Source organism: Harmonia axyridis, chromosome 1 (genome assembly GCF_914767665.1).
Source record: "Harmonia axyridis chromosome 1, icHarAxyr1.1, whole genome shotgun sequence".
Classification (NCBI taxonomy): Eukaryota; Metazoa; Arthropoda; class Insecta; order Coleoptera; family Coccinellidae; genus Harmonia; species Harmonia axyridis.
In genome coordinates this window covers 13,877,549-13,902,388 of record NC_059501.1, presented here as the reverse complement: position 1 = coordinate 13,902,388, position 24,840 = coordinate 13,877,549, and the positions used below count along the sequence as shown (strand labels likewise).

At 34.9% G+C, this 24,840-nt stretch overlaps 1 protein-coding gene across 1 annotated transcript in view; it reads right to left on the bottom strand.

Moving 5' to 3' along the window:
• The window catches only part of LOC123670562 (G-protein coupled receptor dmsr-1-like), a 59,320-nt gene extending 35,551 nt beyond the window's left edge, over positions 1 to 23,769 (bottom strand). The window contains exon 1 of the mRNA XM_045604055.1: positions 23,581 to 23,769. The gene's annotated coding sequence lies outside the window, so the exon portion shown is untranslated. The remainder of the gene's footprint in view (positions 1 to 23,580) is intronic.
• Between the last annotated feature and the right edge of the window lie 1,071 nt (positions 23,770 to 24,840).

The following is a 24,840-nucleotide window of genomic DNA, read 5'->3' as shown; positions in this document are numbered from 1 at the left end:
GATACTCGTAGTATAAAAGAATTTACAGGAGTACCAAGGTACCTAGAACGAATGTTAGGAAGATTCTGAAAACCCATAAATTCAAATTTCATAGAGCCAAAAGAGTTGATCTCCTCATGATTTTCCACTGAATTTTATTTGAATCAATGAAGTGAAGTGTGTAGTAACGGTATTTCAAACGACTTTAACTCCAATACTTGGGCACAACGAAATGAAATGATTATCTAACTAATAGAATAGATCGTTGAAGAAATACTACTTTCTCAATTCGGAAATACTCATTTCAAACAAGATGGCTCTCCTCCTCACAACGTCTGAATTTTTTTCATAGAAAATTCTGGTGATAATTGGATTGCCAACCATTTGCCCAACCGGTGGCCGGCTGGATCCCCTGACCTAGCGCTTATTAACTTTTACCTCTGGGGAAGATTAAAACATAATTTATTGAAGCCGATCAATTCTAGAGAAGAACTGTTGATGGCGGTAGTTCATGGTTTTGATTCTCTTACTTTCATTGAACTCATCAATTCAGCAGAAAGTATACAGAAAAGGTGCTGCATGTGCTTGAACGAAAATAATTTGTCCAACTATTAAGGGTTTGAATCGAACTTTGACAACCACAACCACAACAATCATGCTCTCATTATTTTATTTTGACCGTCGCACAGTCGGAAGCCTTCTTCTATCCAAGAGATAGAATTCGAAAATTCAATATCCAGATATGAAAAATATCAAGCAGCTATTTTATTTCTAATGGAAATTTGAAGCGTTATTTGAATATGTAGAAATATGTGTCCCATAAAAAAAACTTCATAGTCATATTCCATAAAATATCAGTTGGAGGAAAATTCAACTGACGTCATTGAATTCAACGAAAAATTTGCTACAAGAATGTTCCCACAGAAATGAAATATTTTCAACAGCAATATTTCCATTTTCTGAGTAAGTTTATGTGCGCAGCCATGAGCTCTGATGAATGAATGTGCGGTAATCCGGGTGACGCCTATTAGGATATTTTTCCCTATAAAGGGCAGCAGCTCAACTGGCATTACCTCTGCACTCACCACAAACCATATGTGGCTATTCCTGTGATGTGTTATTATCTCGCGGCATGTTCAATGTTTGAGGATTAATCCAAATGAAAACCAAATCGTAGCGAAATTAACAAACTTTCTGAGTAAAAATCATGTTTATGTTTACACATTAACACATTGAAATACATATTCAGATGAAGAATTTATTCAATTTATTTCAATATTCTGCTATTCTGTCGAATTTATTTCTTCTCATAACAATAATAAACATTGAAATCTACAGGGTGTTTCCTAAACATGCGGCAAAAATTCAGGGGGTTGTTCCTTGGACTATTTTAAGCATGTTTTGTCCTTGGATGATTTTTGAAAAACCTCTTTGTTTCGAAGATACAGGGCGAACAACATTTTTCATATTTTTAAAATTAATAATAGTTTAAATAAAAATGCGTACCGCACTGTGTTTACTAAGTAGGTACAATTTATTTTTAAATTTGATTAACAACATTCCAATTACTAAAAACGGCCAGTTTTTTGACTAAAAATTGCTAATACATCACAAAACGAATTCAAATGAAAACCGTGTTTAATCTGTATTCCTTTACCATCTGCACTTATCAATTTTTAGTCAAAAAACTGGCCGTTTTTAGTAATTGGAATGTTGTTAAACAAATTTAAAAATAAATTGTACCTACTTAGTAAACACAGTGCGGTACGCATTGTTATTTAAACTATTAATTTTAAAAATATGAAAAATGTTGTTCGCCCTGTATCTTCGAAACAAAGAGGTTTTTCAAAAATCATCCAAGGCCAAAACATACTTAAAATAGTCCAAGGAACAACCCCCTGAATTTTTGCCGCATGTTTAGGAAACACCCTGTATATATAGCGCGTAATTTTTTTTTTGAGTAGACCATTCAGGCTTTTATTCTTTTTTTCCACCATGAACCATTGAAATTTCCTTTTTCATGATGAAACTAGACTGCCCGCCCCGGCTTCGCAAGGTTGGTGTAAAAAAAATTGAACGAAATATATTTTGAAACAAAAACAACACCCATAATGGAATAGAAAAAAAAATCCGTTTTAATCCAATCATCTTCTTCATGTTAGGCAACCCAAAAGACATTCTTCGAAGTGTCAAATTATAATCTATGTTTGTTCCTTCGGTCGGAGGAAAAAAAAAGAGCTTTTTCTTCTTTTCCGAAGATTTTTCGAGAATATTTTCTTCTATAAACTTTCTCATGATTGTAATGAACACAAAACAAAGGAAATATCTAATTTGGTGCAGTCGTTTGAACGTGATACCCTTACATAATATCCATAGATGCAATTATGTATAGATGGATTTGTAAAAAATGACAGATGAATTTATTCATACGGTTTTCTGTATTTTTTTTGTTGATATTCCGATGAAAATTTTTAATCATGAATAATACTGATGTATTCGATTTATTTTTGAGTGTGTTACACCTCAGTTCTGACGCAGATAGAAAAAGTTCTAAATTCGCCATCACTCTGTTTGATGAGCAGTGATCCAAATGATCTATCTGCCTTAACGCCGTCGACAGCGCTAGCAGATGATGATTTATCTCTCTTAAAAATTATTAGATAGTCTAGATGGCAGTTACTCTCTCGGCCTAATGCTGATTTTTGGAAATGCTGGCATAACCAGTATCTGCATACACTGGAACAACGAATAAATGGGATAAATTTTCAACTCCTACCTTGAAACCAGGAATGCTTGTCCTTATCATTGATGAAACTATTTCTTTCTTTTGCTGGAAATTGGCATGAGAAAACGCATCAAGGTTCACATGGGAAAACTCGTGAAGCTACCGTTCGTACCAGCCAAATTGTGATGCAACATCCTATTGTGCAGTTGTGTCCATTACCAACGCAATAATAGCATGCATTGAAATTTCGTTCAAAATGAAACCTCTAGAGCGAAGGCTGGAGGTAGGAATTCACCAACTTTACAACCCGTATATCTTCTTCACAAAAATTTCAATTGAGGAATCGTTAGCTAACTGGAAGAAACTGTTTCTCAGGTACAGATTCACAGTTTCTTTGTTCGTCATGGAAAGTTTTTGAAATCTATACTGGAAAAGTTTTCGAAGATTGTACCTACCCTAACATCATAAGGATCATCACCGACAATTACAGACTCGTTATCGACCGGCCTGGAGAAATTCGTCTGTTGCTTTTACAGTAACAAGAAATACACAAATATAAACGATTTGTTTTCACAGAGGAATACTCCCAAAACTGCATTTTCTGTGCCCAACAATCAAGGTGAAGATTTAAGTCTACTTCCCCTATGCAAAATGTCAATAGAAAATCACATAAAACGTGTCGACTGAGTGTCAACTATACCAATGTTACGTATGAAATGAAGAACATGTAGCTTAACCCTCCACACCAACTCTAGTAGGACATGGGTGGAAGTTGGAAAAATGTGAAATCAAGTTTGATTGGATTGAAACAGATCCATTGCTACCCCAACTGCTTGATGTTCCAGAAAGCCTTGAACCAGATGAAATCAGCGTTGAATCCAGAGAATTTAATATTTCATATTGGTCTACTCTTATTGCAAAATCCCTTATGAATTAGAATGATAACAATAATCGCTACAGTTGTAGATCCCAGCTGTGTGTATAAAAGATGGTGTCATTTCAAATCTGACCCTTCTTTTTGAAATTGCACTGCTTTGTTTCGAATGTTTTTCATTGTTTGATGAGGTTTGAGCACTGGCTTGTTTTCAGTTCCTCCATGACATCCAAAGGTGAGTAGGGTAAACCTCAGCTTTCGCTATTTCTTTGTGGTAGATAACAAGAACTGATGTTCGTAGCACATCCTAGACCTAGACATAGCCTGAACGACAATTCGGGGTCAAGTTCGTTAGTCCAGTGTGATTTAGCGTGCTCTCCTCGAGTTTTCCGTTGCATTTTATCAAAGAAGTCCCGTCTACGCTTGTTATAAACATTCACGTGTGTGGTTTGTACATTTCCTTTCATATTCTCTTTCATCTTGAAGTCCTCATATGTGAACATTTAATCCCTTTTTCTGGTATAAATTTGATTTCGAATCAAGGATTGGTTCGCCAGCATGTTTTTAATTACTTCATATCTGAAGTCGAACAGTAATTAAAAATATGCTGGCGAACCAATCCTTGATTCTCAATCGTATTCGAACCTTGATGATCAGCTTCATTTAATTCTTGCTTTGTGTGCACACAGTGAACAATGGTTCGATGTACAGATCTTTTTTGACGTCTGTAATTGAATTGATACGGTTGTGATTGCATATCGTCATCTGCGTGAGTGAGTGCTAGCGACAGAAGTTGCCCTTAGAACATTAATAAGAGGAATGGAAATCACCTTGTACCTGATGCATTTGTTTTGATGCCGACATTCGTCGCTCCTTGTCTAACGGTATCCCATGGCAGTAGCGTAACATAATTTGATTAATTTCGAAATTATCAATTGATGTTCAAAAATAATTTATAATGTGATTTATTCATAAAATTTCTTTCGTGTTTTAAAAGGGGTCAATGATTTTCTCAGTTTACTGATTTAGCTATTGTGAACTTATGAAAAGAGGATTCCTGATAAAGCATTCAACAATCAAATCAGTTTTCTCCACGCTTATGGTTCGCAAACACAATAGGCTAGCTCAAATGTGATTGGCTACATTGGGATCAAGCAAAAATGTTTACTTTCGATCTAAGTAGTTATAGTTCTTATAAGTCTTTTGAGTGTTCTTTTTAAGAAGGAAAAATTGCTCCTATTCAGGATTGAACCATATTTTTAAGATGCAGAATTGTCAGAACGGTTCCATAAATTATCGAAATTGTTCTGTTATTGTTCCTATATTTTTAAATAATGTCCTCGGTGTACCTATTTGCTAATTGAAATTTCATTACGGTTCGATATTTATTGACGCTCTTAAACTGAGATTTAATTACATTTATTTACCTATTCCTTGTTTATATATTCTTGGATTTTGGGTGATTCTTTTTTCCATATCTTTCAAGGCTGTAAATTCGAAACTAATAATTTTGACTGGTAATTTTTTTAATCCTATTCGGTTGCTTTGAAAAGGTCCCGGTAGACTTCTCGAACAAGAGAAATGCTGATTTCAGGAACGAAGACGGCGAAGCAGCTGGAGCCACATCCATAATTGGGCTTTTTTCAACGGATATCCTATCAAAACCAATAATCCTATATGACATATAACAAAATCGTATTAAAGACGTTGAGACGCTCCCGTTTAATACGCTTACCCGCATATACGCTTTTTTTCGTCGTTCCTTGAATCTTCCTATACTGATACAGAAAACACTACTCAGTGAACCTCTCGATTTTGTTGGATAAGACTCTCATGAGCTCAGAAAAGTTATTTCCACCCTGAAAAATACGGAGGATATGCTATGTTACATTAAAAGAATTGACTACTTTTTCTCCGAACACGCTACCAAGAACTTCAAACAAAGTACCCTTGACAGGTTCCTATATGCTCAATGAGTGAACTGTTTACTGGTTGGGCAAATTTAGATGTTTTAGCACTTCAACTTTTGAATCAGAGGAGATAGACAAAATCTGATACCCCATTCTCGTGCTCTTTTCGCGTGGAATTACCAAGAGTATTATTAATTTTTGGACACCTTCTATTGTTTTCGAATTACCTAAAAGCGAAACTTGTAAAATTAAGCGATATCAAAAAATTTATTTCTCCGCTATTTCAAGTAGAATCCAGTGACGTGCTCGTCTTTTTAGCAGGATATCAATTTAGATTTTACGTGAAAAATGGTTGTACCTATAATAATTTAATTTCAAAGTTTCATCATGAGTATTAGCAAAGATGTAATTTTTTTTTCGGTATCGCCATTTCTCTACTACTCGAGTTGGATGGAGTTTCTGAAGAATATTAAGGTATATAATATCTTATTTTCCGTTTGAGATGTTCAAAAAATTATTATAGTTTCCGAGATGCTTCATTGAGCATCGAATTTGGGACATCCTGTACATGTGATTATTTTTCACATTCCTGTAATAATTTTTTTATTATACATTTCAATGAATTTCACGTTCAAATTTTGCAATATTTTTTTTTGTCGAGCATTTTGAGTTTTTTAATTTTCTCGGGTAAGAAGCTTATCCATTGAAGAAGCTCTTTTGTGCTGGTCCCTTGAAAAGCGTCTTAACGAAGTTTTACTGTATTTTGAGATCACTTCGAGGTGCTGGGTTGGTGAATGATTTAGACAATAGTCAGATCGGCATTAGAGCTACTGGTAAATGCTTGTTAAATCAATTTCGACAGATATTTCAATATTAACGACAACAATTGTTTCGCCCGACACTGTGGCCTCTTGAGGTTTTACAGTCGAAATCTTAAATGAATCTGACGAAGCCAAAGAAAGGGAAGGGAAAACAATTGTTGTTAATATTAAAATTATGTTTGAAGGATTTGGTCCTCATTATATGAAAATTCATTATCAATAAAATAAAAAAAAATCATTTCGACAAAGTACTTATTTCATTAATTTAATTATTATAAATAATTAAAAACAATTTATTGTTTCGTCAAATCTTTGGCTTTCTTCAGGTTTTCGACTGTAAATTTTGTCAATATTGAATTATTTATGGAAACTAATATAACAAGAGCCCATGAGGACCAAAGCTTCGTTATTTTATGAAAGCTGAAAGTGGCAGAAAACAGGTATTAAAGGTGTGTAAAGATCATTTTTTGATGCTTTCTTCGGTATAACTCAAGAAAACTTGTAATATATTGCCGAATACATATGACAGTTGCTACCCTCTGCCAGACACTCCTAAATTTTAAAATTACAATTTTACAATAGGTGAAGGTATCAGTCACAAGGAACTATTTATGTATAATTTATTCAGCAGCAACGTTTCGGGAAATTTATCCCCTTCCTCAGGCTAAAAACAATTTTACCTAAATTAGTAATGAGCAGCATGAGATCTGGAATATGAACTATTACAATGAATTATTACAATTATACTTTCTTCAGAGTATGAAATCTAAATTGTTACAAACATATGTTACAGAGGGACCATGTCTGGTAATGGATAACAAGTTTTCCCAAGTTATACAGAAGAAAATACTGAAAAATTGAGCTTTGACTGAATTCAAGGTACTATTTTATACACCTTTACTACCTGTCACCTGCCAAAGTAACCACAAACCAAACTCTATAGTCTTATTTCTGCAGAGCAAAAACTTCCAGCTTTTATGGGCTATTATAATTTCGTTTTATTGCAGATATGAAATTGTATTTCCATTCAACTCAGGAAAGCGCTCAAACAAATTGAGTTGAAAACACTTCGAACCGGACTTGCTGACATCAATCCAGCCAACTTAACAGAGTTAGATAATTCCCGGCTTTCTAGCCGTAGCCTTGTAAGTTTTTCATCATTGTTTCTCCTTCGTCTGAGATTTGTCGGTTGTATATTTAACTAATTTAAACTAGATATGGATAGGTTGAAGAAGGAAACCTAACTCGATGCTGGATTTCTCTTGTTGTTCTCGTCAGTATACAATAGGTATTCATTACGTCCTTGGAAAGTAATGGCTGCGTTCAGCGGAAAGAGCAATTGCAAATCTGATCCCTTAGCGCTCACAGATCTTAAAGTGATCAGAGAACGGGTTTATGAAGGGTTAGGTTAGGTTAGGTTAGGTTAGGTTAGGTTTATGACGTTTATGAAGGGTTAAAAAATACCTAACCTCTAAAACCTCTGTTTTTACAGTTTTTACAACATACATTTGGGGTTGAGTTGAATAGCTTGCTAGAACTTCGCCCTGGATGTCATAATTACCAGGCATATTATAATCCTACTTCTCTGAATAAAGAAGTTATTTATTTATATTGTGCAAGTGAGCGTAGTTCAAAGTGCTTCAGAAAAATGACGTCCTCTCATTCAATATCTTGAACAAGCGCTCACTGATATTCGTTCAGCGAAAATTCTGATTTATTGTGATGTCTAGTTTCTGGATGAAACATTCAAAAAGTGATAAAATAGAGATGTATAACTATACACTGCCTCAATCAATTTTTCTTCCTTCCTTGTTTGAGCTTTCATAATCATATTTCCCCACGAATCACGGCTTCTAAATAATATAGACTCTTTTGTCAGTTAGCCACTTCAACTTGCACTTGCACAAGCGCTGTGTTCCTTCCAAAAGTGTCGTCTCGAATCCACAAATACTCGAAATACCCCTTGTCACTTTGTGCTCAATTTGCGCGCTCCTATTGAGTTTTATAGATCACAGGATCACACAACTGTACGATTTGGCCGATTTGGGATTCCTCGCATTACGGCTGCGTTCGACACGTTTCGAGTCCTTTACAGTGGCGTACCCAGTCATAAGCCTTGGAAGGGGATAAAGAGTTATAAACGAAAAAAAATGGTTATTCTTTTCCAATATTCTTTGAATTTATATACACTTGAAATTGATTATTACTTGTCGAAGTGTCATCTGTTGTATTCAAACTTGAAGATTCACCTGCTCTTTTGAAAAGTTTTCCAAAGAGTTGAACACGAAATATAATAGAGAAAATTTAAAAAAATTCACTTCACCGACCTCAAAATGATCAAAAGAATATACTAAACCTACTGACTTGAAAATGTTAATGCAGTAATGGGGGGTACATGTCCCCCCTGGGGTCTGCCTCTGGTCATTTTCAGCCTTCTTCTCCTGTACTTCACTATGTGATGACCTATTAGGAATATTGCTTCACAAAATACGGTACCACACCCTGTAGTGCTGTCGTGCCCCAATATGTTGCTGGGTTAAAAATTGTATTTGAAATGTTGCGCCTTACAGCATTCACTATGTTCTGCCACACAACTATGCTATTATTGAAATCATAAATCCACAAACTTCGATATTTATGCATGGTATTATTGTTGCCTAAAATTTATACAAAGGCCGAATGGTAGCTCAAATTTAGTTAACTCACACTGTAAACAGTACTCAAAGTCAATTGAACACAGGTCTCCTGGTGAACATTTTGGCGCCCCTTAAAAAAATGTCGCCACCCTACCAAAGCAATTCATCAAATATAACGAAGAACTTATTTTCGATTTCATCAAAAAATGCCCTGAATTATTCCGACCTAATTCTTGAAGGTCCATTATAGTATAGTATATCCAAAGTCACTTGAACTAGTCCATAAAAACGCCTAGCCATAGATGTCCCTTTGAAGTGAATACCTTGATCCGCTAAATACTAGGGTTTATTTAAAAATATTGTTCGGCAATAAATTCACTGGCCACAAAGGAATTTCTGGAAACTTGGACATCCCTTGTCTAATCGAAATATTCTGATTTCCTCCAAGTGACTTTAGATAGAGTATATACCTATTTGTATTTTCATAACTAGTTGAGAACACCTATTCGATTCCAAAAGAATTGGCGCTTTTATTTTACTACAGAGTGATTTTTTCACCAGACAAAAATGTTTGTGTCAAGAAGTATGCATTGTTTCATTAACTAACTTTGCGCCCCTACAATTTGGGGTCCCGGCAAATATCTGATATTCTAATAGTCCTGCCGGCGGCTCTGATTGAACATACAGCCACTGAACTTTCGCCTATCGATGTTTTGTCAGACGTTATTAATGTTATTATATTCCGTCTACTAATTAACCGAATTAACTATTCGACTAGATCCGTCTATACTCTATCGTTGAATACCACCCCCGTTAATATGTATCTCTCTTCAAGAGTCTCAAGTACTTTTTATTCCCAATTTTCTACGTTGATAAACTCTGTGGTCCATTGTATGCTAGATTCTATCACGTATTGTATCGTAACGTCAGTAGCATATCATAAAGATGCATAGAAACCCTGGTGTGTGCACTGAATTGATTTTGTTTCAGACTTTTTGAGATATCCACCTGTTGCTTTGGTGAAAACTTAACAGAGTTCTGTAAGGTGGCACTCTTCAAAATTGATCGAATGTCCGCTATCTGTCTGGTGGCGTTTAAAAATGAAATAACGATATCGAATATAAACGATGTATGCGCCATCTAAAACGGTCATAATTTCTGAAAATGAAGTCGGCTTATATCTGAAAAATCTTCCGTTTAGTCTGAAAGTTTCACAGATAAAAGTAGACACACTAGGGTTTTTAAGTATCTCAAAAATCATTCAATGGGAACTACCGCGTATGAATGAACTACTAGAGTCAATAATTACATTAGTCATTGAAAAGTTTGAAACATTGGAAGAAACAATTTCAGAAAATGAGTTTACCAATTGAAGATTGTGCGAGAATGTTGACACTTATTGAAAATTTGCTGAGCCAGAGATCTATTGCTAAAAGAATGAATGTTAGCCAGTTAGCCTATCGACAGTCAGAAGAATATTGACAAGGCATCAGGAGGCAGGCAGGCTGACCAGAAGACTTGGATCTGAAAGAAAATGGTGTATATCTTTGAGAGATATACATAATCAGTTTCCACAACTCTTCGAAATCGCCAGGTTACTGAAGCTGAAGTTCGGAATCGATTGATGAAGGTACGTCAGGAAAAGGTAAGGGAATGGTCGGGAGATGACATCTCGCAGAATCGGATTTACGAGCATACTGACCTGCGGCAGGTCCAGGAATTCCCAGAGAGCATCGCACGTCTTCAATTTGCACGAGAGCAGGGAGTTTTCATGCATTAAAATGCACGCCCACATACTGCTCGAATTGTAACAGCGTACTTGAATAATGAGATTTGAATTTCAAGGTTCAACTGGCCATCACGAAGTCCTGAGTTGAATCCAATCTATGAAACCGAAACCTAAAGCGAGTCAGAATTATGGTTCTATCGCCCAATAATTAACAAGAGCTCCTTGAAGCCTTCGTCTTGAAGGGAAATATTCGAAGGCACAATCACGAGCATGCGAAGATGTTTGGAATCAGAGCTAGATGAGGTCACACCTCATACTTCATAGTTATGATCATTTTTTCAATTTCGAAGTTTTTATTTTTTTTTAATAAATACTGATTATTTTTATACAAATCGAATAAAAGTCTTATTTTTCTTTCGGCCATTCTCTCTCTCCTACCATTCCAGGAATTTCATAATCATCGCAAAAATTTTAGGTAGAAAGGTATTTGAACAGTTATAATGAAGTGACCCATCCATTTCTTTTCAGCTCGCCGGTGTATTACAAACTTTTCAATACAAAAACTTCGAACTTCTTACTCTCTTATAAAGCTAGGAAGTTTTTTTATGTAAATTTTCCCTCGTTTCCCTCAGACGTATTCCATTGACTATCAATGTGGTTGATAAGGAAATTGGGGATGCCTTAAATTTCCACTTGAAAGAATGAATTTACATACGAAGGGACATCAAGGGTACCCTCATTCTAGAAATTGCTAGAGGACAAAATAATGGATTCTTCCGACCTTCAACTTACAATGACATTGAGCCGAGTTGGAAAGATCTGAATTTTATAGAGGCAAAATTTCTGAACTCTTGCTATCGAACTGAATAATGGCCGAAATTATTATATGCGAGAAAAAATGTTTGTCCTTAGCTCATAAAATCATTATTTGTGATAAGAAATCAAAATTAACGCTAATTTGTAATAATAAAGAATAAGGCAGCATACAAGAAATAGTAAAGAAATATTTGCAGGTACATAGTTTCTTTCGAATTCCTCTTCTAAGATTGTACCAATTTGAAGATATAAAAATATAATATTCCATGCCTTAGTGGACTGAACGAATGAACGCTCTCATTGATTTTATGTTAATACAATAAAGATAAAAGAATTTCATCTTCATGAACTGTTTGAAGTCTCAAATTTACTTCAATCAGTTGACAACATTACAACATATCTCAATTTTTTTTTGGATGAGGGTTGCAAATTTTGAAAATTTTAAACATCAATGACTTATCATGTGTTTTCGATTTCAAATTGTCTGATAGAAACGCATGATTTCACATAATCTTCACACTTCCAGAATAAACCAGGAACAGCATTTATTGCAGCTAGTATATCTAGCTTCTTGGATACACATGCAGCATGAGAACAGTTTTTGCATGATTCACAAGTTATCACTGCTTTGTTTCGTATGTATAATTAGAAGGGATTACCACCACGTGGTTTTCCGCGTATGAGTTAAACTTTGGTACCCATTCATTTCCCCTTTGGCGCTCCTGCGATAACCAAACTTTGTACCGAGGAAGAAGACTACTTTCAGGAAGTTATAGTTTCACCTCTTCTGTTGAAGTTTTTGGTAGGTTTTATTCTCGAATATTTCAAAAATATATCAGTGCTTTGTACGGAGTACATCTCATCAATACTTTCGCGAAAAACAAAAAGTTATTGACATTTTTTTTTCAATCGCAAATCAATAAAATTTTAAATTTTAAAATTTCTAAAAATTAATTTAAAATTATTAAATTTTAAAATTTTAATTCCATTCATTGTAACATCGTTCAATTGATTAATATGAGTCAATTTGATGATTATGCATTACAGATGATTCCCTCACTATAACACGCCTTATAATTCCTCATTTTGTGACGTCACTCATCCTCTGTTGTCATTCCTCTCTGTGCAGTGGCGTATCCAGACATAAGACTTGGAGGGGGATAAAGAAAAAAAAATTTCAATTTTTCCTTCTTTTGAAGAAATTTTCCAAAGAATTTTGCTTACTCATAATAAGATTGTGATATATGAGGTTGTTACATATAATGGATATTTCTTCTGGGGGGGGATATATCCCCCTTATCCCCCCTTTGGGTACGCCACTGTCTCTGTGTCTCTTGTCTTTGTGTTTTTTCTATGTTTTTAACCTTTGACATTATTCGTTCATATGTCTTTTAGGATTTGACTCGTTGTTTAATTCTATTGTTAAGATTCAGAAAAATATAGTTGTTTCCTTGCATGTTACATATTATATATGGACATTGAATTATATTTTTAACATTTAAGACTCACATTGATGTGAGTTATGCTGTATTGATTTCTGTGTGTTTTTTACAACTTTATGTAATTTTCAGTAGCCCTGAAGAAGGACAAGTTATTGTCCGAAAGCTTGGCTGAAGCAATAAAGAACTAAAATTGTTCAAGTTTGACTACATACCCGATAACCTTACTGTTTCAAATTATAAATTGTTAGTCGAGATTTACAAGTAGTTAACAAAAATATTAAAACTTTCTTCCATGTAGATTATTGTTTAAGGAATGTAAAAATTGTAAAAAGAAGAACAATTCTACCGTGTAATGTCATATTTCTATGATCATATTTTTAACCTTTTTTGTGAGCTCGATGTAGAGCATTATTAATAAAAGCAGACCTCTTGGTGTAAGTACATATATTGTTATTCATTATCAGTTATACTTGTGTTCAATATTAGTTTCATTGATTATATTACATAGTTAAAACAGTTCCGCTGTGTTATTCTTAACCCATCGATTATAAAAATCCCATAAAAATCGGTTATTCCGAAAATTCCACTCTCTTATATGTTTCCAGAATTTGGTATTAAATATCATCTGTAAAATTCGTTGAAATAATCAATACATTTTTCTACGAATTCAGATTTCTCGGAAAGAGCAGAAATTGCCGCCCACCAATATTTGCTGTCTAAACCTATTTGCCGGCCTCAAGAGCGGGCCCTGCATCAGTGACTCGAAGCGTATCGTTTGATACATTTCCCGGAATAAAATTCGAGAATTAAATAGTGTTGAAATTATGGAACGATCTATACCGTGAATGAGCAATGAAAAATCCATAATTCCTCGACGTAATTGGCATTTGCTTTTTTGGTTCTAAACTAGCATAGGGAATTTTTTCTATAGTTCAGCACCCCACGTGTAAATATCATTTTTCGGCAACCGTCCGGGAAGTGCTCACTTCCCGGACGCTTCTTCTCTGAGGAAGTAGCATTTCCCGGCCTAGTCCGGAAAGTACGTACTTCCCGGACTAGGCCGGAAAAGTATCATAGAATCCGTAGCAACCGAGATAACGGCTGACAGTTCATATGAAATTAGTTGTCAAAAATTTGCATGTTTTTTGATCGCAATCGCAATAAAATATGGAAAGCAGCAGCGATAGTGTTATTTTACATGGTTGCCGAAAAAATATTGTACGCAACACGCCCGAAAATGGTTTTTTTGGACTCACAGACTTCCAGGACTCGCTTACGCTCGTCCTCGAATTTTGTCTATTCGTCCAAAAAAACCATATTTTCCGGACTTGTTACGTAAATTACTATTCTCTATTTCAGTATCGTAATGAGTTCATTACAGTTCTAAAAACAGTGCTGTAATGAACTCATTACAGCATCGTTTTCAGTTACATTTTTCGTTTTGTGGTTTTCTATACTGACTTACAATCCTATCATATTTCAACAAACGTCAATAATTGTCAATGAAATATAATTTGGAGATAGTGAAATGATTTTCAACATTATTTGCAATTTCTCTTAATTCTGGTGGTGTTAAATCGATTTCGTCAGACATAATTCTCGAATTTAATGCGTAATTATATATTATTTCAAAATTCGAAACGTACGATTCACATTCAAATTCCGTAATTTGTCAATATTCGTAACAGTCACACCAACAGCCAAGATACAATACGAAAGTCACTAGGATATATAATCTGAATTTTTCATTGAATTTCGGCAATATTCTACAAAACTTGACTGAAATAGAGGAAATATCGTCTAATACTCGTTGCAGAAGGCAATTCCAACACTCAATCGTTCCAAAACTCGCTCCTTCGTCGCTCGTTTTCCAATTTCGCATTCGTGTTGGAATAGGAGCTCATTCTGCAACTTGTTTTAGAATATACTATTATGTCATCCATCGATCTGTCATAATACACTTCCTCAATAAATCAATACACCACTAAAGATTTGGCAGAAGATTCAGTTTCATCAGGAAATACTTGTCCTATTTGGACGTTAATGTGTGAACTGTATGCGCATAAAAATCTCTAGGTATTCAACAAATAGCGTGTGTCGAAATTAAAGCCTGTTTTTTTCATAGAATTTGTAACACTCTGCTACACTCTACAGAGTGTAGCAGTTATATTACTAAGTTGGAATTAAACTTACACTTCAGCCTTATAGTTTTTCAACATTTTATCTTTTGATTCATTCCATATGAAATAAAAAAAATCTTCTTATATTTCTAAAGAAGAATGAGTTGGAAATGGAATCTTTTCTCGTATATTTTGCATTTCATTCTGAGGAATAAACATTCTGATCGGAGAATTTAAAAGAAAAATAATCCAGAAGCCGCTCCAGGTGGGAATAAAATTCGGCAACGTTTAGCAAAGCGAACGTCAATAAGCTTGATGAGTGCATGTGTTTTTTCAGCGTCTATAGCTCGTAAACAGCAGTATGATGGGTTTACGCGACATCTAGATATTTATGAGTATAATGCATAATACGGCACCTTTGATGGTTTTCGATGTTGATTTAATTTGTCGGTATTCTTTTCCATTGTTGCTGAGCGAATTAAATATCATTCGGTAATTTTAATTTCTACACATGTGATCAAGCTTGAAATGTCGCCTTTGATTTTTGTCGCCCTAAGCAACCGCCTACCATGCCTCCCCCCCTAGCGACGGCTCTGCCTGCTTGAACGATGTTGTTATCATTATTGCGTCCCAAAAATATCCTTTCTTTTTAATTTTAATAATCTTGAAGCCCTCTAGAGTTTGAATGGTTTCAGTGCTTTTGAACTTTTGTCGAGATTGAGTCCTTATCGACCAATAATTCAATCTGCTCAGTGGGATTTGAAAAGTTTTGTTACAATATCAGCGGTCCCTTTTCATCTGAAGTATCCCTCTACTGTTTACTCCCTGATTGGCACTAACAGTGTGTGTTTTTTATGTTATTGGTTGTTTTGGGACCGCTCAACTGTGATTCCGATACCGACATAGATTCAATATTTACAGATGCTGTCTGCTAATAAGTTCGATTTAACTTTTTATTTAGGTCTTCGATTTTTGTCGTAATGTTGAAATTTTGAATTGAAAAAAATATCATGTAATCAAATAATTATCCTCCATACTAGCAATAATGTTACGAAGAGATCTTTTTGAGTAGAATCGGTCGTAATAACTGACCTCCAATCCACAGATTAGCTAAAAGTGGGTTTTGCACTTCCACTAAGTTTCCATATCAATCCATTCCAGTTCACATAATTTTTTATTTTTGCGCCTCAAATTGGATGGTATGTTTCAGCACTAATTGAGCATTTTACATTATTTTTAGCGATTGTTCTCTTAATACTCTCACACAGTTTTCGAGTAATTTTTTTTTTTTTTTTTTTGCAAATCATAACTTGGACATTTATCTCTTCGATACTTGTAAACCTAGAAAGCTGAAGTTTCGGGTAAGGAAATATTCCGTGTATCATTCACCTGTAAAAAAAAACATCCCCAATCATTCAGGGTCTTTCAAATTACAGGCTTCAACGAGATAATAAAATGATGAAAGATGCGTTTCTTCAGGAGCAATGATCTGCATATCATATATTGTATTGAAAAAAAAATAGAATTTCTTTCAGACAATATTAAATGTTCCTATAACTATATCGTAAGGTTTTCTGATCTAAAGCAAATTAACATCCCGATGGCAATAGACCGATTTGTTTTGGATGCCATTAAAATATCATGGACCTTGTGAATTATAATAAAGAAAAGGAAGTTTATTCATTAAAAATCAAGAGGCTCTTGCGAATTCAAAAAAAGTAATATTATACAGGGCGTTCTATTCGAAATATTGAAGTTGTTAGTACCTACTTTTTGATATCAATGAGGCAATACTTCCGTGCCGAAAATATTTTAGATCGGTAGAGCTGTGGTTCTTACCAAAAGAAAACAAGAACACAATTCACCAAAAAATCGTACCTTACGTTTTCCGCAAAAGTCCAGGGTACTATTGACCGAAGCCCACCCTGTATACCAGTCATACTCAACTTTTTTTTTACCTTGGGCCGCATAATTGCTACTGTTCAATCTTGAGGACCGTAGTAATTCACCTACTTGTAAAACTAGCTTTAGCCCTCGCAATTTTCGTTTATCGCGCATAATCAAACCCTTTTTTAAGTCGGTTACAAAGTACTCTATGTGTTGCATTTTCCCTATATTTGAACCAATAAAAATAATGATGTTATAATAATCTTACCAATATAAACTGCTCTCTGCTCTCACACAGCACCGCACTGTATAAGGAAGTAAAGGAACAGGGTAAAGGATTGAAATGGAACAAAATGGGACTTATACAATGCAAACTGACCTTCTAATGAACTGTAATCCTAATATATTTAAAATGTCCGTTAATTAAACCAAAACCGTTATATTAAACACCGAAAACTTTATACTAACAACCTTTAACTTTTCTTTCCGACCGCCGATACCGATACATCTTACTTCTTAATCTAACAAAACATACGTCTCGACTTTCCCAGAATCCGCGACGTTGCCAAAACTAAACATTATAATAACTTAAAAAGGGCTTAAACACTATGTCCTTTCCAAAGTTCTACTAGTTCCTGTCTGTGCAACAAATTTTATCAAAATCGATTGAGTGGTTTATGCGTCAAAGCGTAACAGACAGGCAGATTACGTTTTTTCGCATTTGGAATATAAGTAGGGAATTGGGAAAATAAAAATATACAGGGTGTTAGGGAAACGCTCCCGAAAACGAAAACAGGGGATACTATTGACGATTTTGAGGACATTGGACTAATTTTTCATCGCAATTTTCTATTTTGATAAGTACCATGATTTCTAAAGACCTTAATTAGCATAATTCACGTTACAATGCTAATAAGAGGTTTTAAAAATCCTGGTACTGGCCAAAAAAAAATTACATAATAATATGACAATTTAACTATATGATCAGCTAAAAAAGACGCACCCAAGAATACATAGAAACGAAAACTAAAAGAGCAAAAACCGTGAGATAAAGCATTCTCGCTAAGAAGATTAGGTATAAGTAGTATCATAGAAAGTATCATATGAAGAATCCATTGCTTTTACTATGGTAATAGTGTAATAATAGTAAGTGTGTATACAATAAGGGAGAAAACAAAGGTAAATTAGTAAATATTGATACCGTTATTTTTGCGTAATTTCGTAACCTTATTTGTGATAATACTGTGAAAATTTTAACATTTGATTATGCCGTGGCTCGGGCCGCACGTCGAGTATGGCTGCTCTATACGGACTGCCAACCGAGCTGCAAACTTATTAACCAAAATAATCAATATAACATAATGATAGAAAAAGTGGTCAGTTGTTCAAATTTCACGCTATTATCGCCACTATAGTAGAGAGAGAGAAAGATGATTGTAACTACACTGATCAACAATTGCTAGGGATCACTTAGGGGTTGTCCATTAATCACGTGAGGCTTGAAAGGGGGGGGAGGGGTTTGATAAAAATCACGAAAATATCACAAGGGGGAGGGGGGGATGTAGTAAGATATCACGTGTATTTATTTTTTCGTCAAACGCGCGATTTTTAAACAAATATTAAGCGGCACGGCGCGGCGTGTAGTGACCTTGACTACATTAAATATATTCATGTACTAGTACAATACATGTTTTTCCTATGAGTACACTCTTCGTTTATTATTATTGTTATGGCAATCAAAAAAAACTTGCAACCTGGTGTAGACATTTTTATTATGGTCCTTAATTTCAGAATAAAATAAGATTATAGTTTATACCTGTATTTAAATTAAGATAATATTCAGAAAATTTTAAGATTCGTTGTAGGTACTAAAAATACACGTGATGTTGAGAAGGAGGAGGGGGGTGGTCTTAAACCTCACTACGTATCACCAATGGGGGTGGGGGGTTAAAAAATGCTAAAAAAAGATCACGTGATTAATGGACAACCCCTTATGAACTTCTCTTCATTTGTATTTTTTTCAAGTTATCTCGTGAATATCTGTACATTATATGTTCTCTAAGGAAAAAGTAAGATGTTTTGAGTTGATTATATCAAAGTCTTCCTCACTTCATCGGCTCTTGTTCACAAAATTGATTATTATCTGTAGGCTGTTACAGTTGGAGTGAAAAGCAATGTGGCATTTGTTATTAAATTTGTTTTTTTCTCGTTCAAACACATAAGGTGACAATAATTGAAGAAATGAGAACAATATCAGCTTATCAGTCATGCCGAGAAGACGTTTGGCTCCTGTGCAACTGGACCAAATCATACGGTGGATACAGGAAGGTTTGTCCCAGCGAGAAGTGTCCCGGCGGTTGAATGTTTCGCAAAGTGTCGTGAGTCGGGCTTGGAATAGGTTCATCCAAAACGACTCAGTAGCTTATGTTCATGGGGGAGGTCGGCAGCGCAGTACAACAGCTGCCCAAGATCGTCTTTTGATCCTCAATGCTAGGAGAAATCCCACTTACCCGGCGTCGCGGCTCGATAGATCACTGAGAGTTGCAACAGGAGTTCTAATTTCGAACCATACTGTAAGACGACGACTACATGTTCGTGGTTTGAGAGCACGTAGGAGGGTACAACATCCCCGTTTGAATAGGGAACACCGGGTTCATCGACGGCAATGGGCTGAGGAGCACCGCAATTGGACACTTGAAGATTGGAGCCAATGTTTATTTACGGATGAGTCTAGATTTCGTTTGGTCAACACCAATGGACGTATTCTTGCTTGGAGGGAAAGAGGTCGAAGGTATGCAGAACAGTTTATGGTACCCACAACAGCTTTTGGCGGAGGTTCTATATGTGTATGGGGAGGCATTTGTTTGAACCAACGCACAGAGTTGGTTATTCTGCAGAACACCACCATTACCAGCCAGAGATATCACGATATGATTACTGAACCCATAATTTTTCCGTTTGCGGCTGTCGTGGGCGAGAATTTCATTTTAATTGACGATAATGCCCGTCCACACCGTAGTCGTCTGGTTAATGAAGCGCTAGAAACTCATGCTATTGATAGGATGGACTGGCCAGCTCTCTCTCCAGACATGAATTGCATCGAACATGTCTGGTCTGAGGTGTCTAGACAATTGTCAACCTTAGAACAACCGATCAATAACCTGGAGGACCTTTCTAACGCTTTACGGGATATTTGGACGAATTTGCCCCAAAATTTTATAAATCGTAGGGTAGAATGCTTGAGACGAGCTCGTGGGGGACCAACTAGGTACCAGCTTAACCGAAACTTCAGCCTTCTTGTGGTTTCATCATAAGATTTTTTTATGTTATTCAAACACAGAATTTTGAGTGTTCCTAATAAAGTCCTTTTTTCTCTCCAACTTTCCATTTTTTCATTCTTTTCTCAAGTGAACTATATTATCAACTCAAAATACTCTGATATCTGACTAAATTTATAATCTTGGAGGGAATATTTCATAAATAAATTTAGAACAAGTAAGTGATCCCTATCAATTGTTGAGCAGTGTAAATGAAATATGGCTCGACCCTGAATATGCAAAATAACTCCCACGTCGTAATCAACAAGTTGGCGTATTCGTTCATATATTTTGTTGCGAAGTTCATATAACCCTCATTGAGATGAGTCCTTGACGTAAATGAAATATTTCACCAACTCATTTTAGAGCCCTCGTCCCGGGACAGATCCCTGCAGCATTATATCCAAATAATATAATTGTTAACGCCCAAGGTAGTTCATTCAATACCATTTTTAATTTTAGGAGCGATATTGTGTATCAGGTGTGTGTACCGAATACGTTGTCTAGTGAGGGGATCTCCGAATCCTTTTGAGCTAGAAAAAAATGAATGGCACATTTTCGGGCTCGATTTCTGAGAGAATTAATCCGGTGAAAACCACAATCTCATAAATCCGACTGTTTTCCAGGTATAAGAGAAAATTGGAAAATTGTGTGAAATGAAAAGTTCTCATATAACTTCTTTATTATTGGTGCTATCAATATGAAACAAAAACATCCTATAGTCACTTTTTTCAGTAGAATCCATTGGTGTGATCATTTTTCCCTCTCAAAAGAAATGTTTTGATCGAAATGTACTGAAAAATATTTCGCTTTCTATTGAAACAAACACTCCCTATATTTTTTCGAATGTGATGTAGAATATGAATAAATCTTTATTTTATATGAATCGTATTATGATATTGTATTATAACATCAGAATAAAGATATAGAGAATATCGATTCAGATGTTTTCCACTTGTGTATTTCAATAACTCTGCGATAGCCGATGCCTGAAAATGGCAAAATTTGAAAAATCAGCCTATGTAGCATAGAAATTATAACAACTAGAGCAAATCTGTTTGTGATTTTTTTTTCCATCCAAAAGAAGTACTATGTCAGAAACCTTATTGTTTTATCTCTACTTATAAACAAGAAACCCCGTAAAACCTTCAAATGTGAACAATATTATTGAGTAATTTATTCTGCTTTAATTTGCAATAGTTTTGAGGGAACGATTCACGATAATTCTAATTTTCTATTTCTTTATTTCTAGAAAAAGTTAACATGAAATTTAAAATGACCCTTGTAATTATAATTTCATATCTAAATACATAATCTGGAAATTCTGATCAAATATACAGGGTGTTTCCTAAACATGCGGCAAAAATTCAGGGGGTTGTTCCTTGGACTATTTTAAGCATGTTTTGTCCTTGGATGATTTTTGAAAAACCTCTTTGTTTCGAAGATACAGGGCGAACAACATTTTTCATATTTTTAAAATTAATAATAGTTTAAATAAAAATGCGTACCGCACTGTGTTCAATAAGTAGGTACAATTTATTTTAAAATTTGTTTAACAACATTCCAATTACTAAAAACGGCCAGTTTTTTGACTAAAAATTGATAAGTGCAGATGGTAAAGGAATACAGATTAAACACGGTTTTCATTTGAATTCGTTTGCTGGGTGTAACTTAATAAGAAATGATCCTGGTGTTTTTGAAAGGGTTCGGCAGTCAATGAGGAGAAGATTGGATGCTTGTATGCTGGCTAGAGGTGGTCGTTTTCAACAGTTTTTGTAGGTTGAGTTGAATTTTCATGTAATTTTTCATAATAAAATGTTATTATCTGAAATTTTGTTTCCCCTATATCTTCGAAACAAATAGGTTTTTCAAAAATCATCAAAGGACAAAATATTCTTAGAATAGTCCAAGGAACAACCCCCTGAATTTTTGCCGCATGTTTAGGAAACACCCTGTATAATTTTAAGATTATCAGAACGAGATGCGATCCTACTATATGAAAATTTCAAACAAGAGTTTACGATCTGTCGGACCGGATGGACATCATGAAGAAATAATATACAGCTATTTTCGAAAATATGTAATTCCATGAGGGCATCTAATTTTTCCAAAAAAAAATTAAAAAAAAAAGTTGCTGAGTAATATTTTAACAAGAAACATGAGGGCTGGTGGCAACAAAAATCCGAGTCGAAGACGAGGGTTTTTGCATCTGCATGCACGAATGCTTTTTGATAAAAAAATATTACTTTGCGTTGTGTTTTTTCGATTTTTTTCACAAGCAAAATTAAATGCCCGTATATGACAATACTATCACATGAGACCATAGTTACTTGTTATCAAAGGCCTCAGAGTACCTAATAAACATAGTTAGAGGGAGCATACGTCATTTTGGACCCAACATGTATTATCAAATTTGACATAAGAGGCGCGAAAATAAAAACATACAAGTGATACGATATTTCACTCAATTCGAGGGTTTCTACAAAAAGACGAAACTTCCCATGTCCCATAGTGAATCAAAGTTTCAAGAAATATTGAGATAAATACGTAACTATGTGTGAAATTCAGAAAACAAACTTCAAGCTCTCCAAACGACTTTAAATAACCGATTAAACTAGGAGCGCAATAGTTTTCAAACCTTGGAATTCAGCAGGTAGATACAGAAAATATTGAATATTCTGCTTAGTATAAATTCCACAATTAGGGAATATATCGAATTCCAAATATTCGCATTTGAATATTTGATGAAATAAATATATTTGATTCAATATAATATACACCTATAATGTATAGTGAAATTGTGGATTTCAAAATATCAAACAATCCGACAACGTCATCCAACCATGTTGGGAACAAGCAAACATTGCGTATACTCTCTCTATCTATGGTTATTACTCCATGTCGAAGGTATTGTAAATTCTGTTGACAACAGCTGTCAACTTTTGCCGCGAGTAAACTAGAAAAAACTTCAGACAGGTGCTATCATACAGTTTTTCCATCTAGAAACTAGGAGCGTTCATTTAAATTCGTGGTCAAGAGTGCTGTGGAAAAATCAGAGTAGATTTTCTGTGATTACAAGAAGCGCTCAGCTTGTTCCCAAATTCGAAGTATACAAACCAATGTTAGTAATATGGCACAAGCTAATCGCTACTTGTAGGTAATCACAGAAAATCCACAGCATTCTTGACCACGAATTTAAATGAACGCTCGTTATTTTTAATTCAAAATTGCACGTTTGTGATTGGTGGAAATTAAGACGAAGGAAATTTTTGGTGAAAAAACGCTGAAAAGATTTGATACAAATGAATCACAAGTATCACTTACCTAATCAGTTACTGGAAAACATTAAATTTTCACTTGGTATTCCTTGATTTTCAGACGTTCTTGAAACATTTCGGATGCAGCAAGCGCTCTTCTAGATGTGACTTTTTTCCGACACCCATTTCTCAAAGCGCGAACAGAAACTGCCGCATGTTTAGAAAATACAATTTGCGCTCTGAACAACGCAAGCGCTTGAAAGGAATTTTCTTCCTACACTACATGTAACGTCCCTATCTTATCTCCTCCAATTCATTGAGTGAATGTCACAGAATGACAAGGTTCGATGCTTAAGTGTTATCTCACCTCCTTGAAGTTTTTCATTTTGAGTTCTTCAAGTAGTAATTATGCCCTTAGGAACTAATTTCGTAGATGTAATTTTCCCCCATTTGACATTGCAAGTCAGTTCGATTGAACAGTCAATATTATGCCATTCGATAACGAGTTGGAAACTTTTCGTTGGCTGTTAAAACATCATCCGACATCGACTATTTTCAGAACTTGCTCTCAGCCAATGGACAGTTTATTCCGACATTAAAAATGGAAAAATATCGAATAATCAATTTCTCCTCAATTTGGTATTAGATAATTCTTGTAGGTACAAAAGCGCTAGAGTTGGGTTAAGTTATTCGATATTCGAAAAGGATCTTATCAGCTTTTATTCCACAAAGAACAAAGTGCCTAAAATTCGATACTCACTGAAAGCATCTCGAGAACTAGAAAACTTAGAGAAAAAAATCTTCAAGGTCTCCGACCTATTTTCTGGAAATAATAAGATCATAGATATTTCAATTCGTTCCCGAGTTATAGGTCGTTTCTGAAATAAGATTGTTGCAAATATTTCATTATATCTTGGTTTCGCTTCGATATATTCAAAAAATTTAAATTGAAAAATTTTTTCAGCGATTTTTACAGTTTATTTGATACTCATCACAGATCTCAGAAATCTATCACAGTTTTAGAGATACAGGGTGTCCCGTAAAGACCACGTCAAACCGAGGGAGAATGTAGATCGAAGGATAACCCACCTGCTATGACAAAATTCCTATAATAAAAGTCTTAACGTTTTCGAGATATTTTTTTTCGCTAATAATGAATTTTTGCCCCTTTCAATAGTTTTGCCCCCACGGTTGGTACAATTTTACATCTTTCTGGTTAATTTTTAATTGAAGAATGATTTTAACGTTTACATTAAAAACATCATTAAAAATTTTAAAGGGGGGCTATGAGAAATATTTTTATTGGAAATATTGGTAGTGGATTATT